At 37.1% G+C, this 18665-nt stretch overlaps 1 protein-coding gene across 3 annotated transcripts in view; it reads left to right on the forward strand.

Moving 5' to 3' along the window:
• Positions 1–18665, forward strand: part of EML2 (EMAP like 2) — a 1798491-nt gene that overhangs the window by 664977 nt on the left and 1114849 nt on the right. The window lies entirely within an intron of this gene.

The raw sequence follows: 18665 nt of genomic DNA on the forward strand, positions 1-18665 counted from the left end.
CAGTGAATTCATGAAACTGTACAGCAGCACAAAGGGAATAGTGTCCAGCCTTTTCAAAACAGCATGGTTTCCAGGGGCCTGAGCTAAGATTACATAACACAGCCCAGTGGAGCACGTAGAGCATAAGACCGATCCAGGAAAATAAAAACAAAAGGTTTAGCATCTTTTTCTAGTTCTGCATGCATTTTGCTGTTTTTGCAGCATCCTGAGTGTAGCAATCTGTTGCCATACCATTCCACCAACAGCCTGAATATTAATATTAATCCAGTGACTGCCAACTTCCTCAGTTGGTTAAACAGTCACAACCAGTCCTCATAGGTTCATAGGTTCATAGATTCATACTAGGCTATCTGCCCTAGGGCATTTATAAGCCTAGCCAGAGTGTGTGTGGCTTTCACCACCCCTTAGGATGAGAATACTATACCCATTAGTTTGCTGTGCCTCTGTCCAGCAGTGACACAGAGATGATTCCCGGGGAAAACCTACGATCTCCCATCCACTCGTCAAGATTTCTCTTGAACAGAGTCAGTGAGGGGCTCTGCCTCACATGGACTGGGACTCTGTTCCATAGTGTAGGGAGTCTCTGAGTGATAAATCTATCCCTCCAGCACGTCCTATTTATATCCGTGCTAAGGTTTAAGTCTCTTGCTCTCGTGGCTCTGGTGGATTTGGATTTTTTGAGGTGGAGCATGTCCATTAATTCCGGGTTGGACATGGCCTTGTATGTCAGGCACAGATCACCTCTGAGCAGACGGTATGCGACTGAATAGAGCTGGAGTTTCTTCAGTCGGGCATCGTATGACATATGTTTGAGCCCCTTTATCCTTTTGGTGAGGAACTTTTGGGGTCTTTCCAACTGCTGCAGGTGTCGGGTAAGGTACATTCCGAATGGGGCGTTGTATCAATCATTGGTCTGATAAGTGAAGAGTACAGGGGTACAATGACCTCTCCTGATCTGGATGTGAATCCCTTCATGATCAGGTGGGCAATGTAGAAGGTCTTCCTAACCACTTTGGCAATGTGAGTGTCAAAGAGAGGTTACTGTCAACTTGGGTCCCCAGGTCCCTGATAACTTCTTCCGTGTTTAATGGATTACCACCTATGTGGTAATTAGGGGTTACCTTGTTTTTCCCAAAGGGTATGACTGTACATTTTTTGGCATTTAGCTTAAGGCCATGGCTCTGGCACCAGTTATCCATTTCTATGAGACCTCTCTGGAGGATGTCTGTGTCTGATGGAGTTTCAATTATGGTGCCCAGTTTGCAGTCATCTGCAAATTTTGTCAGCCACAATCCCCCTATGTTTGCCTGCACTTCAGAAAAATAAATGCCGAACAAGAGGGGGCCCAGGACTGAGCCCTGTGGGACACCGCTCGTGACCGGCTTAGAGTCTGACATGGCATTAACAGATTCACAGATTAGTACTAGGCTAACTGCCCTTACGAGCCATTTTAAGCCTAGCCAATTATCCCTTGTGAGACTCAAACCCTGTACCTTGTGTTTGTAAGGCAAACACCTTAATCATTTGGCCACCCTCATTAATTTACAATAAAGAAGAGCAATCCAGAGACTCTGCCTTAGCAATGCTATAACTTGGATCCTTCACAGAAACTGCATCACTGGTATTAATGAGACGTCATTGGTTTGTAGCTGCAGGCCAAAAATTACAGATCCTCATTTTCTGCATTTCACACACAAAAATCATGCCATATTATTCTGAGTTTTGAATAATTGTGTTCATAAAAATTCATTTTCCAGATTAATATATCTTTTATCTTTATCTGACTGTCTCTTTCACTGTAAATCATAATACTGATTCATAAGTCTGAACCTATTACTTTTATTATTTTGTTTTTTGCACACTGCTGTAGAAAAAGAACTATAAACGTATTGCTTTTTTTCCTCTATTGTTCTTATCCCTTTCAGTGATTTTGAATGGTATAATTTTCCTTTACAATCCTAATTTATGGTATTTTTTACTAAATATTTTATCACTGACTCACAAATGTGATCTTGCAGACTGTTTCAATGGATGAAATCAGTTTTGTAAGTATATCTAGAATTCTTGAAAGTACTTTCACAGTGCTATAGTTACCCTAACAAAAACAGTGATTACCCAAACTAAAACATTAGGCCATCTATTTAATCAGAGTCAGTTCCTGATCATTTGCCATCAAAGAATTTACTGCTCTGGCTAGGAACCAGAGAGGCAGCTTTGAACAAATTAATCTTAATGAGTTCACAGTTCTCTGAAGAATAATACATTCTGAGTGTCTCTGCAAAAAATGAATTGCCTAGGACAGATGCATCCCATTCTGATAGTTTCTAAGCAGTTGTTAGTGCACAGATGGATACCTCAGCAGTTCATGCTAAAAGTGCCTCTGTTATCCAAACAAATAGGATTAACACTGGACCCAGATGCTGCTACAAAGTCAGCTTTAACGTGTCTAGTAACTGTTTAGTAATTACTGCTCAGAAGAGTTCCTAGCTGTGCACGTTTCCTGAATGAGGCACCCTGTCAGACTCTAAGCATACATTTCTCAAGGCCTTCTGTTTGACAATAGATGTCATAGAATGATGTTAAACATACTGTTGCTTTAACTACGTTATGGGTACACATTGCAAGACTGTATATATGTTCCTGCTACATATGTGATTGGGTACAGTAAATATCACATCCTTCTCTAATGTGGTGGTTAAACAAATATTTTAGAACTTGCAGCTCTAAAGAACTAAATTTACACTATCTTAATGGGGTTACAGCAGAACTACACATCCTACTAGTAAGAAAATATTTTCAAAACAAAAGTAAACTAGATAGCTGGTTTGAATCCATAATTGCTCTTTTTTACTCAGTGGTTCTTAAGTTGCCTGTGCTTGCTACATATTTATCTTTGGAAGCTCGTTTATCAGACTAAAATGATTTATAAAACATCATTTCATGCAGATATTCTGCAGACCTCATGTTTCTAACTCCAATCTTTGTATTATTTATTTATTTATCTATCATTCGTTAACAATATAAGTGAATTGTACTGCATATTTTTATATCGATGTATCTGTCTCTGGGTTATATTACGAGTCAGTCTATCTATCTGTCTATCTATCTATCCATTTTTCCCTCTTTCCTCTCTTGATGTGTCTTGTAACTGCCATGGTCTATTGAGGCCCAAGAAGTTTAAAACTTTGCATTCCTCATTTCTGCAAGTTCTACTCAACAACAGACCTAAGTAGCTGAAAATGTCTCATTTCCTTGTTATCTCTACTCAAGTTCATTTCTACAGTCTGTATTTGTTTTAGCTACTTTCATTCTTGTTTTTTGTTTTAATGTAACTTTTAACAGTTTGCATCTGTTGTTGCTGTTAATGAGTGTTTTGTTGTTTTTGGCCCTACAACTTCTGGGAAAACTGTTTTGACTTTTAAAGCCTATATTCAGTAATAATAGTAACTAGCTGCACTGATTTTGCCATTCGTATGATCTAGCGTTTGGAATTAAATCCTAGTCTTCGTTTGTGAAAGGATTAGAGCTAGCATACTTGCGAGTGTGTGATTGCTGTCTGTTGTCTGTTGAGACTCATGAGTTTCAAAACCTTGCAGTCCTCATTTCTGCCAGCTCCAGTCTACAACAGAACTAAGTGAATGAAAAATTGCTCAAGCACCCCATCCTGCTCTTGTGTTTTTAAACCCAGTATCTCTCTTGTTTTCCTCCCATTATGTTAATTTGACTTCAAAATGTCCTGCCTCTCTTCTTCACTGGCTGTTGTCAGTGAGAACAGAGAGTATTATTTTGTGAAGTCACTCCCTTTAAGCTACTAAAATACTTTTACCCTCCCACTGTATTCCACAGATCCCGAATAGTGCATGCCCAACCAGCAAACCCGTGTTGCTCTTTTTTGCTTATTGGCTCTTGAGTTGCCTGCCCTTACTTTAAATTTGTCTTTGGAAGCACCTGCCAATCTCATCTCATCTTGTTCACACTGGTGAGCACTGACATAAAACTATGAACTTCCTCCCCTTAGATTGCTAAAGCTTGAGTTAGTTACCCTCTTCTTCATCTCATCCTGCCTGATTAGTGCACATTAGTGTAGCTCTCCTCAGTGCAAAATGCCTAAACAATAAATGGCCTCATCTTGAGGCACTCTTGCGTTTGGTAAACATTGGTGTCTGTGCAGTCAGTAATACCTGGTTTAAATATAATCAGAGCACTCCCTCTGTACTTGGATTTTGTACTTTTCATGTCTTCAGGCCTGGTGGCAACTGTGATCTGCAAATTTATCAAGAACATATCACCACCAGCCAGACTCCTAGGACCTACAAACGAAACCCCTTTAACTATCAATCAATAACTTGTTACTGAAGACCTTCTTTGTCCCTTGATGACTGCATGAGTCCTCAATATTCTAAACAATCTCCATATTAGCAAAAACTCCATTATTTTGAGTCACATTAACTACCCTTCAATAAACTGGGACACCTATACCTGTAGTGTAGGCTATGCTCCAAACGTTCTAAAATTCATAAACAAAACCACCATTGAACAACTGGTAAACGAACTGACTGGAGGGCACAGTACTCTTGACCTGTTTTATTTATTTATTTATTTTTATGAAAATGGCTGCCTCTTGAACTATTCCTTCAGTATCCCGTTTCCCAGTGAAGTCTGACCAAAGGCTTGTGGCCTTCTGCTCTAAACTCCCCAAACCCCATAAAGCATACCCCTTTAAATTTAAGGACTAAGAATGTACCAATGTCAACTTGCTCTATGAGCAATATCAAAATTCACTTAAATGACTTCACCTCCCTTGACCTTTATACTGCAACAAACTTCATTAAGGAATTATATACCCTTGTAGAAAATGCATAGTGCAGCCAGTTCCTAGCACAACCAAGTGTCTTATGAAATACAAAAATAAATCATCCTGGTGAACCAAGTAAACCATATGTCTAAAGAAAGGAACTCCTTCAATTATATAGCAGATCCAAAATCTCTCCTCAAGGAAAATAGTAAAGGTTTTACAATAAATAAATAAATAAGTAAATAAATAAATAAATGCAATGAAAAAGTACTGTCAGGTCATGTAAAGGAGCACACAAACTGAGGTCTGCCTCTGAAACCAAAAATAATTATAAACTCTTCCTTAGATACATTAAAAACCTTAGAACAATACTCTTGTCTTGTTCAGAACTTATTCACAAGGATGCTTCATATTCTGACTTAACAGACATTGCCAATATCCTTGTAAACAAATTTAGTGCTAACTTGAACTCAAGACTTCTATCCAATGCCCTGAAATATATGAATCTCTAATCCCCTTAATTATATCTAAATATTATTTACTGAAAGTACTAACCAAGGCCAAAATTTATTTCTCCATGATACCTGACACGGTGGTGCAGAGGTAGTGTTGCTGCCTCACAGCAAGAGGTTCTCCCATTCGATTCTCGGCTTGGGTTGGGAGAGCCTTCTGTGTGGAGTCTGCATGTCCTCACCGCGGTCGAGTGGACGTTCGAAAGACATGCGTTGAATGGGCTTGCCTTCACTGAAGGTTGGGCGTTGGGCTGGCAACTTGACACCATAAAAACCAACTGCCAGTCATTAGTGGACCGGAGTTACGCTGTGACGATCCCTAACCGGGAAAAGCCGAAAGACAAACAACAACAACCTGGCAATATACCTGTTGCTTAATTAATAGTGTGAAACAAGTATTTGCATACCCACTACTTAAGATGTTTACCCTATGTTTAGGTAATGGCTTCATCCCAGATGAGTGGCAGGCTACTGTGATGATACCACTCCATAAGGGTGGCCTTACAACCAACCCAGATAATTACACATTAATCAGTCTTAACAAGCCTCATCTGCAAAGCCATGGAATGTTATGACTGATCTCTTGAACTACAATTTCAGTATCTATTGAACTTAGTAAATGTCTTCAAAATCATTACAGAGGCTATAGACAGTGGTCATGAGGGACACATGGCATATCTTGACCTGGCCAAGGCTTTCAAGAGCATACCCCATTATGGAATCATACAGAGAGTAAGTGCTTTAAAGATCAATCCACATATGGTAAGATGTATAGCAAACTGGTTGAAAGACCCTCACATAGTGTGAGCTGCAGGGATCTCATCAGAAAATTTAAAAGTGACCAATAGTGCTCCCACGGACTAAGTGCTGAGGCCTCTTCTTTTTTTTTTTTTGGTCTTTACTTCTTAGATCTCCAAGCAAAGAGCCAAGACCACTGGCTAACAAAGTCTGCAGATGACTGCAAAATGGGGGTTATTGCTTATTCCCCCCTCTGACACCCAAATTCTCCAAAATGAACTCACTGTAGTAAGCTCTTGGTGTACTAAAAATGAGCTCAAAGTAAATGCTAAAAGTGTTGTATCATCACGTTTAACAGACTACCTATCCCTTCATCATACTGTATACATGACACACTACTACAAAATAAAAATGCAGTCAGGGACTTAGGAATTTGGGTGAATAATTCCCAGCTCTTTTAGACATCATATGACAATGGTTGTCAGGTAACCTTTTTTATTTAGCACTGCTAATTGGCAAAGGAATATCATCAAGGCCTACAGAGGTCATCACACCCTTATACTCAACACTTATCAGATCGATTATTGGGTTTGATGCTCTCTTCAGGATGTACCTCATTGAACATATCAAACAATTAGAAAGATCCGAAATGTTCTTAACTAAAAATATCACAGGCCTAAAGTCCTTGAGCTAACAAGAGAGGGTGGAAGCTGTATCCTTTTATTCAGTATCTAACAGACTTTTTGGGAACAACACTCTTTCATTTACCATGCCATTAGAGACATAGTTCTCTTGGACTTCCTGTATCTTCAAAAGTTCAATGGCTTCACCAGTAGTAGAACCTAGTAGACCTAAATCTTCACCAACAGATAAATAAAGCATGGTAGAGGGACAGATTTATAACCCAGCACCTCCTTGACCTTTGGAAAACACTTCCCCTGCATAGTAAGCAGTATGATTCACTAGATGAGTTGATGAATTTTCACAATACTTCTCCGGGATTGAATGGTATGGCCTTCCTGGAGAAAAGAGATGCAGACCGAGGGAGACTACTAGCAAGACATGAATGGTCTTTAGACTCAGTAGCCTTAGAATATCTTCTTTCCACCACTATTGTGTATTCTTAAGGTTAATATACATAAAGTAGTGGGGAAGGGTGATATCCCCCCTGCAAAAAGTGCTAGACGTTTGTGTGTGCAGCTTCTAAAACTAGATGTGTTATCACCACTTCTGTCTACCAGTTGATAGAAGTGTCATTTGATATATATATATATATATATATATATATATATATATATATATATATATATATATATATATATATATATACATACATATTTGGTGTTTGTGTATGTGTATAAATTGTATATACATGTATACATATATATAGAGAGAGAGAGTGAAAGAGAGGGATATGAGTTTATGTCAAGTGGTCAAAATGACAAGTGTTGAAATACAAAGTATTCAAACAATTGCCATAGAAACCCAGACAGTCAAAAAAAAAGCAAAACACTGACTTCAACAAGTCTTTTTTTTTTTCAGTGGGGCTTGGCCCTTCTTGTATCCTCACACCCCTGCTACTTATATATAGCAACTCCAACTCCAGGACTGAACGACAGTAGGGAAAGGGCAAATTCCCAGTCCTCACTGTACCCCAGGTGTGTTTGCATACTACTAACCATGTGTGATGTGCTGTTAACGTCAAAGAAATAGCAGAAGTACAAATGGCATTATATGAGTGATAACACTGCAAAGACAGATCCATTAAAGCTGCATTTAAAAACAAAATAATTTGCACAGCATATATGAATACCTTATTGTGCAGAAACTGATTCCTTATATTAGGTAGCTAGAAGGGAATTGGAAGTGTTAGTCCTCCAGTCTCTCCATCTTAATGAAGCTTGTGATGTGTAAATGGTCTGATTGTTATTGCCCTTTAACTGCACTTACAGATTCATGATATCACATCAAAGTTTAAACTCACTGCTAACACATACATAACTTTTTCAATGTGACACAGTATGAACCAATAGGATGATGGCACAGAGAGATAACCAGTTAAATGAGAGGAACAAATATTCCGCAAGAAATCACAAGGCAACCCAATGACAGAATGTTGCTACACTGTAGGCAAGAATGACCTCTAACAGTGTATGATTGTTGCATATTCCTCTGGAAAGGGCAATAGGTGGAGACGCAACTTTATGTGATAAGATTTTAGCACACTGTGGAAATGTTCATTTTCAGCTTCACAACATAACACTGCTAACTTTCTTCATCTTCCAAAACACACTATTTTTACTCCAAAAGTAATGAGATGACAACAACAGACATATGGAGATAGGAGGGAGAGAGAGAGAGAGAGAGAGAGAGAGAGAGAGAGAGAGAGAGAGAGAGAGAGAGAAAGAGGCAGGATTCTTATGCTAACAGACAAGATGGGTGAGTGGATATGGCTTCATTCTATATTACATCTGTGTTTGAGTAGTACCTGAAACATATATCACTCTACATGACAGCAATTAACATCAAACTGGGTTATAAAACTTAAGAAATCAGTAATTTCTTTAAGCTGTGACTCTAAATTTTTTTTATATCCTAAATTTGTTTCAGGAAAAATGTTTGAAAGATTTTGAGCTTGCAGAATATATACATACTGAGTTTTATGAGCCGCTGTGTTTCTGGTTTGCATTTTACAGTACACACACCATGTTTTGTTACACTGCACAGCTGCTCTGCAGAGTCAGTTTACATAATTTGCTTAAGGGCATAAACTTTTGCACACATCTACCATCTAGTTTTTTTTATATACCTTGCCTGGCCTCACTTACACCACTATTGAAGGGCACAGTAAGATGCAAAATGTGCTGCAAAAATGATGTTAAAAGCCTTAGACTACCACAGCGTCTCTAAAGCTAGTCCCGTTGAGTAATGTCACTTTGAACACAATGTGAGGTACTGTAATAAAGTCATCAGTCTGAGGGAAGGAGGGCTTCTCAACGCTTGCCTGAGATCATGTCAAGTTTACTGTTGAATATAAGCGGCATGTTTTATAAATGGAAAATGCATGAAGTCTGTCTTGCCATGAACAATGACCATGACATGCTTGCTGGAAAATAAAGGGCTTACATGCTCTAGAGAAGGTTCAGCAAAACCCATGGTAAATGCACTAATCTTCATGAACTATACGAATGACTCACCTATATCTTCTATATACCATCATCTTCTATATTAACTGGCTACAGCTTATTAAAATAAATAAAACATCAGTGGCAATTAGTGAAGATATTCATCTACATCTTCTATATAATATGGTCAAGGTATTAAGAATTTTAGATTTTTTTCTTAACTATATGATAAGTATAGCAAAAGTATATTAACTGGCTACAACTTGTTATAATGAATAAAACATCAGTGGCAATTAGTGAAGATATAAAATGCTTACAAAGCTAAAGGTATAAAATCCATGCAGTTTTAAAATGCACTCCTCACACTGAAAAAACTGAACGCATAGGTAATTATGTATTCAGTCATACACTGAAATGTAATGGCATCTTTTCCGGAGCTAAGTTACAGACAGTACATTTTGAATCCATTTGCAGGGAAGCAGTGGGGCATGTGCCCTTTTGTCACCCATCCCAAATTATCTCACACATAAATTATTCTAATTTGAAAGATTGAATAATTACCAAACTATCAGAAGTGACAAATCTTTTGTCTACTCCAAGAAAATGATTTAATATTAGCATAACCTTTTATTGGAGTATACAAAACTTTTTTTAAACTTTTCATTCATGCTTTCATTTTATGATACATACTTTATCCATTTCAATGCCACAGTGGAGCAGGAGGCTATACCAGCATTCATTGGCCATAATACAAAGAACTGATTCTACATGAAAAAAACACATACATACACATATACACACACATATACACACACATACACACACACAAACATACACACACACACACACACACACACACACACACACACACACACACACACACACACACACACACACACACACTTAGTGCAGTGAATTAATTCTGACAAACAATGTAGAGGAACACCAGTTCAACTGCCGCATATTTTTGGCATATGTAAGAAAACCAAAACTTATGTACACAAGGAAGGCATACATATATCACACAGTAGGCTCCCCAGCTAGGAATCAAAACTGAGAAGCAAACACTGTGAGTTACAAGGGAAAGCCGAAAGTACTCCAAGGTAGGTGGAGTGGTCTAAAGCATAGGATGATAGCCCCAGTAGTGATACTGTAGGGTATGTACCCTAAGCTTACAAATACTGGAGCATACACTGACATACATCCCCTAGTAAGCTTACATTATTGTATATCAGGCATAGGGGTGAATGGGCAGGGCAAAAAGCAAAAAAAAAAAAATGTCTATGGCTGTGAAATCTCCTATCAGGTTTGCATTAAGTCCAGGGTGTCAGGAATGACTTTCGCTATCTAAGATTAAGGAAAGACACCAGTGCCAGCCAATGGTCTACTGCAAACGGAAAAAAAAAAATCAATTAAAATGTTTTGTAAGGATTTCTTGTAATGTGAATGCTAGATTCACCATGAATTTTCTGATGTTATGATCTATACATCAGCATATCTCATCAATTAAGAATGAATGAACAATAAGCAAGTAAAAATTATATATAGCAATTACAAACCAATATTAATGCAATTAGCATTTCCAGTATAGCAATCATTTTTTTTCATTTGTGCGTTATATGTGTTGCTGAGTTTTTAACTGTTTCCTTTTCAGGACAGGATCTATATAAGAAAGCAAAGCAAGCAGGATAAGGTTTCAATGTTATAAGCATTAAGAGGAAGCATCAATGTGGTTAACTGAATGAGGAAACTGAGTGTAAAAACACATTTAGTCCACAGTGTAGCAATAAGCTTCACAACTATGTTAAAATGCAATGTTGTAGTAACCTGTACCAGGATAAAGTCATGACTATAGACTAGGTAACCAGTTTGACTAGCAGCAGCAGTGCTTGATTGCTCAGATAAGGAGGCTGGACATATCTATCCTGGGGTTTGACTGGATGGTGTCATCCAGCTTGCACTGCATCATCTCTCACACAGTCCTGTGGAGAGCAGAAGCTTGTCAGGCAGTGAGGGAACATATTAAGAGGATGTGGGCATGGCCACCCAAACTGGTGATGGCAATCCCTGTTAGTACATGTAGGGGAACAAGTATGAATGGACTGAGGGGTTCAGTGGGCACTCACAGTTATGCGAATGCCTAAGTCACCACAAGGGGCATGGGATAGGATAATAAAATGAAAAATGCTCTCATTCCCATGATGCTGGCAAGAGCAGAAATCTCCCTCATAGTTGCTTGGATGACAGCCTCTTAAAACCTTGATGATTGGCAGGCATCTGGCAAAAAAGATACAATAAAAATTGTCATGTTGTATTAAAATGAAAAATTTGTACCTAGGCTCCCAGAAACATCCATAAGGAGAGATAAAAGATAGAGAGGCATGGATTTTTAAGTGATCATGGTCATCTGTTTCTGAGGGGTCCTGAAGGACTATACCAAGCATTTAGACTCAGTGAGGGAAGGAAGACTGAAATAGATAAAGTTGGGTAATTGTGGCTCACTTGGCATTGCTAACTTACTCTAACACAGACACTGTTTGAATGTAGTTCAGTCACATTAAATATATTCTGTGAGGAGGAACACGATTCTGAAGTAAGAAGTTAAAGCCTCATAATGAAAATTTTAACTGAGCACAGATCTTATGGCATATCCATTCCGTGTAATAACACAAAGACAGGGGTCATGCCAGACCACTAGATATCTGGAAATCAGAAGTGGAAGGAACCAACCATAGGTGTTCTGAGGCAGAAGGGGGTGGAAGAACTTTACTTAAAGTGGGTTGTAAGTTGTTCCTTTCACTTCTGATTTCAAACCTTGGGTGGGAAATTCAAAGAATTTACTGTGTTACATGCTCCTTTCACTGACTCCAACTCCAGGTGTAACCTACCTACAACCCATTGGGATAGCTAGATCTTCACATAACACTGACTTCCAAGGATGGTTCAACCAGGATTTACACCTGTTAAGCTCAGAGACTAAACAACTGCACCAAACATTTCAAACAATGTTGGACGATTTTTGAATGCAAGCTTAATAAGGTACGTAATCTTCAGATTAATAAGCTATTTTTGACTGAATGTGTGAAAAACAAGAGAGTTCCTAAGGGACTCTGTATGTATAGATACCCAAACAGACTAATAGCAGGCACTACTGACCATGTTTAACTACTTGAACTTTTTGACAGACATGTTATTGAACTGTTCCCGGTTATTATTCGTTTAAACAATTCTTAAATAAACTTTTTGATGAATTTACTAATCTTAGCAGTGACTTCATTAATGATTTGTTATTTGAACATAATGTTTTTAAATATGACAGTATATTTAGTAAAGGTGAATAGCATGTTAAAGCCATCTTGAACAGAAAAATGTTAGCTAGAGATCAATTAGATTATGCCAATAACAAAGCATACCATTTTCCAAAGGAATTTAAGTCTACGGACAATTTTAATAATAATTTTAGGCACACTAACTTAGTCATGGACAATGACCATGCTGTCAAGGATTTTGAGGTACTGCCTTCTGCTTCAAATAATGTTTCTTTACAACACGTTTCTTTTTCTCCACCACACACGGATGGCCCTGGCTATGAGTATAACCAAGATTTTCCTCCTCTCATAAGATCAGAGAGAATTGGCAACCAACAAAAAAATGGCGATTTTTTAGCCCAACAGCTAGTGTCCCCAAGGTGGAGGAACAAAGGAAAGAGCAGAGAGGTCAGAAAAGGAACAATTGGAACAGATAGGTCCTATACCTCATATATGTGACTCTTATCCCTCATGACAATAATATCAACATATGACGGTACAATGTTTAGCTATCAAGCATCAATATTTTTAACCACACAGACACAGTTATTACTAAAACTCATTTCACACTTTTTAGAAATGGATTTAAGTTTGTTCCTTATTTTAAAATGGATTTGGCAGACTTACTCATTGAATTCAAACTTTATACAAGGAAGCTTAATTTTGAATTTCTTTCACAACAATAGGCTGTTGTTGACATTTCTTCCTCTGTTCCCAATTGTTTATTTAAGAAAAAAAGTTCTTGGATTCCTCCACTTCATCCTATTGTGGCTATTTTTGAAAAATCCTGTGAAAAGAATTTGCACAAGTTGCATAATGTTTACTCCCCCATTTTTACAACCTTTCTAATGAAGAACGGAATTTATTAGTCAACCTAAGGAATGATAGTTCTTTGAGAATTATTAAATCTGACAAGGGAGGGGGTATAGTTATAGCTGACAAAAATTGACTACATTAGTCATATTTTTAGCTTGCTACAGGACACTAATAAGTATGAGACCATTTCCATTAATGAAATGTATGTTGCGTACAAAAAATAGATTTTTTTTCTTAGAATATTCCTTAGCACAGGGTGTGATAACCTTGGAAATTTTCAGTTTTTTGCTGAACAAGAATCCCTTTATATCAATAGTTTGAATATCCAAGGTCCATAAGGACATTACATCACCACTTACCGTTTAATTTTTGCAGCAAACAACTCCAAAACTTACCCCTTGGCAATTTTTGTTAACTGAATATTAAAATAATCTTTACATTCAGCCAAACACATTTTAAAGGATTCTTGGGATTTTCTTACTGAGGTCAAACTACATTTTTTAGTAATGCCTGTAGTTTTTCTACTGTGGATGTAGTTGACCTTTTTATCTGTATCCTCCATTGTTTAGGTCTTGAATTATTCTATTCAGCAATTACTGAGATGACTGACTTCGATGATCGCCTTATTAACTTTATTATGGATACCAGGGAATGAATTTAATGCAACAATTTTATATTTTTTGAAAGACAAGTTTTCTGCCAAGATAAAGGTGTTGCTGTGGTAGTCACCTGTGCACCCATCTACACAAACTTAGTTATGTACAGCTGGGAGAATATGTACGTTCTGAGTTCTGTTTACCAAAACCACTGGCACCTTTATTTAAGGTACCTAAATGATATCTTTATTTTGTGGAAAGATCTAGGTAATGAAGCTGAACACTTTGTTTTATATATTAATAGTACCACCCCTTTTCTTAGATTTATGCACAAACACTCAAAGGATCCATTGATTACTTAGATGTAATCATTTTCAAGGATGAACTGAATGGGAGTTTTGGCTCTAAGATTTACAGGAAACCTACTTTTTCTAATTGTCATCTTGAATATAAAAGCCATCACCCATTTCATGCTAAGAAAAATATTTTTAAAGGTTAAGTGGTGAGGGTATCAGTGATGTGCCTGGCACTGACTCAATTGGTTAGAGCAGAGTACCTAGTTATTAGACCAGCCAACAAAGAAGGTGGAGTTGTAGTGTTGGATAAGTCTGTCTATCTGGACAAAATGCATGATATGTTGTATGACACTACAGTGTATGTGTTATTGCAGAAATTTCAAGTTAATGGTATAATTAACAGGCTGAATTTCTTTTTGTATGACTTACTAATGATAGAGCAGATAGACTATTCTCTACACTTATTTTTCTGTAGAGCACCCCACTATACCACAGATCTATGGATTGCCGAAAGTGCACAAAGACACCAAGGATCATCCCTATCGCTCCATAGTCTCAGGAAGGGGATAGCTCACTGAGCCAATGTCGATATATGTTGACAAACAACTGAGAGGTGCATTAGACAAAGTTAATACAGTTTTGAGAGATAGTAAACAGTTTTTAGAGCATTTATACAACTGGGCTAGGGGTAGATCTAGTAATGACATCAAAAGAATGTTGTTTGTTACTCTAGATGTGAAATCACTGTTTACTGTGATACCCAATGAAGATAGGATTGAGCGGGTAAGGCGATTCTTGATTAAAGAAGGTGGCTTCTCTAACTCTAAGGTTAGCATGATCTGTGCCCTGCTAGAGCTGATATTAGAGAATAATTTGTTTCTCTTTGAGTCAGAATACTTTCTACAAGTTGTAGGGGTAGCAATGGGCACAGCATGTGCCAACACATATGCAAACTTAGTTTTAGCCAATTGGGAGCTAGAATTTGTCTTCAGCAAAGATCTATATACAACAATAAATGAAAAGAATGGAAAAAAGTGCCCAAATACAAACAAATAACCAACAAATAAGGCACTGGAGGGTTCACCAGGTAGCAAACCAACATTAATGAACACAAAAAACAACAAAATGCCTTAAACTGGACCACAGCATTTTCATCAGCAATTTCATCAGATGAGCAGACCAACAAAAATGAGTCCTTTATATATAGTCCTTAATAGGTCCATTAAGTAACCAATCCACAATTAAAGACATATTAACAAACTAAAATGTTTAAAATGTGTCATAGGAAACAATGCATGCAGATCCTGTTTGAATAGAACTACCATTCAGTACAAGTGTAAAAATGCTAAATAATACTTTAGCTAGGTATGTGATATACATTCACATTGAATACATTTAAAAACATTAAAAACATTTAAAAACATTTAAAACTTTCATATAAAAATACTGATAAAAGCAAACAATAGTAAATCTGTAAAAGCCTGTTGTGTAGAGATCTTAATGAAATAATGACATATACTGGCCAAAAGTTTTAGAGCAATAATAAAAATCAAAGTTTAGCAGCTCTTAATTTTAAGACTGGTTTCAAAGAAACCATGTCATTTAAACCAGGGTGTTTGTTTGCTTCTAACACCAACTGCCAGTACAACTCTCTGTACTCTAAGCGTGTCTCCCAGGGACCACTCCTGGGATCAATTGGCTGTACCTCAATCATAGAAAAATAAAAATCTCTTCCTGAAAAGTCTAAGTTTGTGTTTATATAAAGCATTGTTTAAGTTCATCTTTTTTATATCATCCCTGTGCTCATACATTCTGGATTTTAATTTTCTTTCAGTTTTGCCAATGTAAAATGCCTCACAGTTCCCACATAAGGCTAAATAGATCAAACCATTTGTATTACAGTTGGCAAAACCTAAGGTTTTAATAGCTCTATTTCTGGCTTTCAAAAAGCATGTATCCCCTGTTTTAACATAGAGGCATTGGGTACAGCTCCCACACTTATGTGTACCCCTTTTGCTGGGATTATAATTACTAGCCTTGCTAGGCCCATTCACCAGAATATTTTTAATAGTGCGCCCTTTTCTATATACACATTTAAGTGGTCTATTAAAAATATATTGCAAGTCATAAGTACTAGCAAACCTAGCAAACCTTGCAGTGCCTAATTTTTTGGTTATCTATATAAAACACGTCATGTCTTATAAGCAATTTGTGGATGACATCTTTTTTGTCTGGGATGGTACTATGGATGAGGTTCAAGCCTTTGTGGACATGTTAGAGACTTCAACTAATTATTTGTCTTTTTCTCTGCACTACTCTGTTGACATTATTGATTTTTTTAGACATTACTGTAAGCAAAGATATTTTAGGTAACATGTCCACTAAAATGTATAGGAAACCATGCAGGAAAAATAACATCTTACATCGTTCTAGTATGCATCCATCCCATGTTACTAGGAACGTGGTTAAAAATCAGGTTCTTGGGTGCATGAGATTGCATACTAATGCTGACTCTTTAGAGCAAGCTTTAACAGTGCTAAAGTAGCTCTATTGAAGAGGGGCTATAAGGACAGCGAGATAGATAAGGAAATTAGAGAACTGAATACATCGGCTGGTGTTAAAGTAAAACCTTACTTTTCTGACAGATCCTCAAGTATAGTGAGGGACACAGAGGCTAACAGCACCAAGGGTGTAAATAGGGTCTGTTTGACCTATTTAGCAGAGGTTAATAAAGTGTGTGAAGTCATAAAGGAAAATTGGTCCATCCTGTTGACTGATCCCTCTTATCAGTGAATATATAGAACCAGTTCCTAAGTTTTGGTTTAAAAATACCAAGAACTTGAAACAGCGACTCTGTTATAAACACACTGAACCATATAGGCACCTCACCTCCCAGTGTAAGGGCACTCATGCATGCCGGTCTTGTAAGGCATGCAGTTATATATGGTCTACACACTTGATTATGCATCCATTAAGTATGGAACCTATGTATCTGTCCTTTTATGCAGACTGTTGTATGAAAAATTTGGTCTATATGGCTAAGTGTAATGTATGTGATTCATATTATATAGGGAAGACAAATTGTTTATTTAAGGACAGGATTCTACAGCATCAGAGTGATATACGAAATAATAAATTAACAAATGCATTAGCGAAATGTATCTGAAGCTGGTATGAGTCACAACTTTAAGTTCTTGGTACTACAGAAATTAAATGAAAGTTTAAGGGAAGGGGATTTGAGTAATGAGACTGAACTTGCTGAGTTAAAATGGATTATCAACTTTAAAGCATATGTGCCACCTGGTTTAATAGTGCTGTTGCTTTAAAGCCTCTCCTAAAGAAGAGAGGCTTATTTCACTGATAAGTGTTAACACCAAACAATTTTAATTGGTTTTAATTAACTAGAAGTTTTTGTATTTAAAGGCCTGTTTTTTCATATTGTTTTTTAAGGTCTGAAGAAGCGAGCAATCGTGAAAGCGCTTAACTGTTTTTATTTGTTTTTATCAGTTTTTTGGAATTAAAGTGTTCGTACTCTCAGCATCGGGCATCTTTTCATTTCTTGGACTTTGTTTTTGGATATCCTAGATTCCACTACATTCTTTTGCTACAGTACATTGCATTATGCAGTAAATGTCCAAGTTTTTATGTGGGCAAAACCGAAAGACAATTTTGGAAAATAATGTATTAATATGTTTACACCATTTCCAAGGGTAATAACACTAATTCATTATTTAAGCACACTTTGAATTGTCCCACTTTCTCCAAATCCTTTTTGGTATCTTAAAATTAGTGCAGAACAACACCCAAGGTGGTTCTTGGAAACCAAGTTAGAATTTAAAGAATTAATCTGGCAACTGAAACTTAACACTTTTGCGAAGCCAGGACAGACGGAGCACTTTTTCATTACCGCTGTACTTAAACTTAGAGCTGCCAAGCTAGAATTTATTCTTACATTCATACATTGTATTTATTGTTATTAAAGTTTGTTTTTTGCTTTAAAATGCCCCCTCAAATTGGGTAATCCTAGTCCGCCTTGTTCAGTTGGAAGAATCAGCTTATCCCACTTGACCCTTGCTGTCTTCCCTTCCCAGATAAAATCCTTTAAGTCTTTTTTTAATTATTTATCCACAGCTTCTCCACTGTTTGATAAAAAAATGCCTGACCTGTGTATAAGACTAAAGGGACTAGAAACATCTTATCTTAGCATCCGTATCCATATAACAAAGCTTCCAGTTTCTCAATTTTTGTATTATCGACTGTTTACTCTATTTCCACATATCCTTAGCTGCCACAACAGAGTCATTTCTGATCCATAATCCTGAATAATTCATTTTATCATGCCTCATAAATATGGATAATGTTGGACCAAATTGTGTGTGGGTACATAATTTACCACTATTGCTTTTGTTTTAGATTAATTAATTTTGCATCCCAAGAAGATTTTAAACTGTCTTAAAATGTTCCACAATACTGTAATGT

The sequence above is a fragment of the Protopterus annectens genome, chromosome 1.part0, assembly GCF_019279795.1.
Source record: "Protopterus annectens isolate FY-2018-M chromosome 1.part0, PAN1.0, whole genome shotgun sequence".
Classification (NCBI taxonomy): Eukaryota; Metazoa; Chordata; order Ceratodontiformes; family Protopteridae; genus Protopterus; species Protopterus annectens.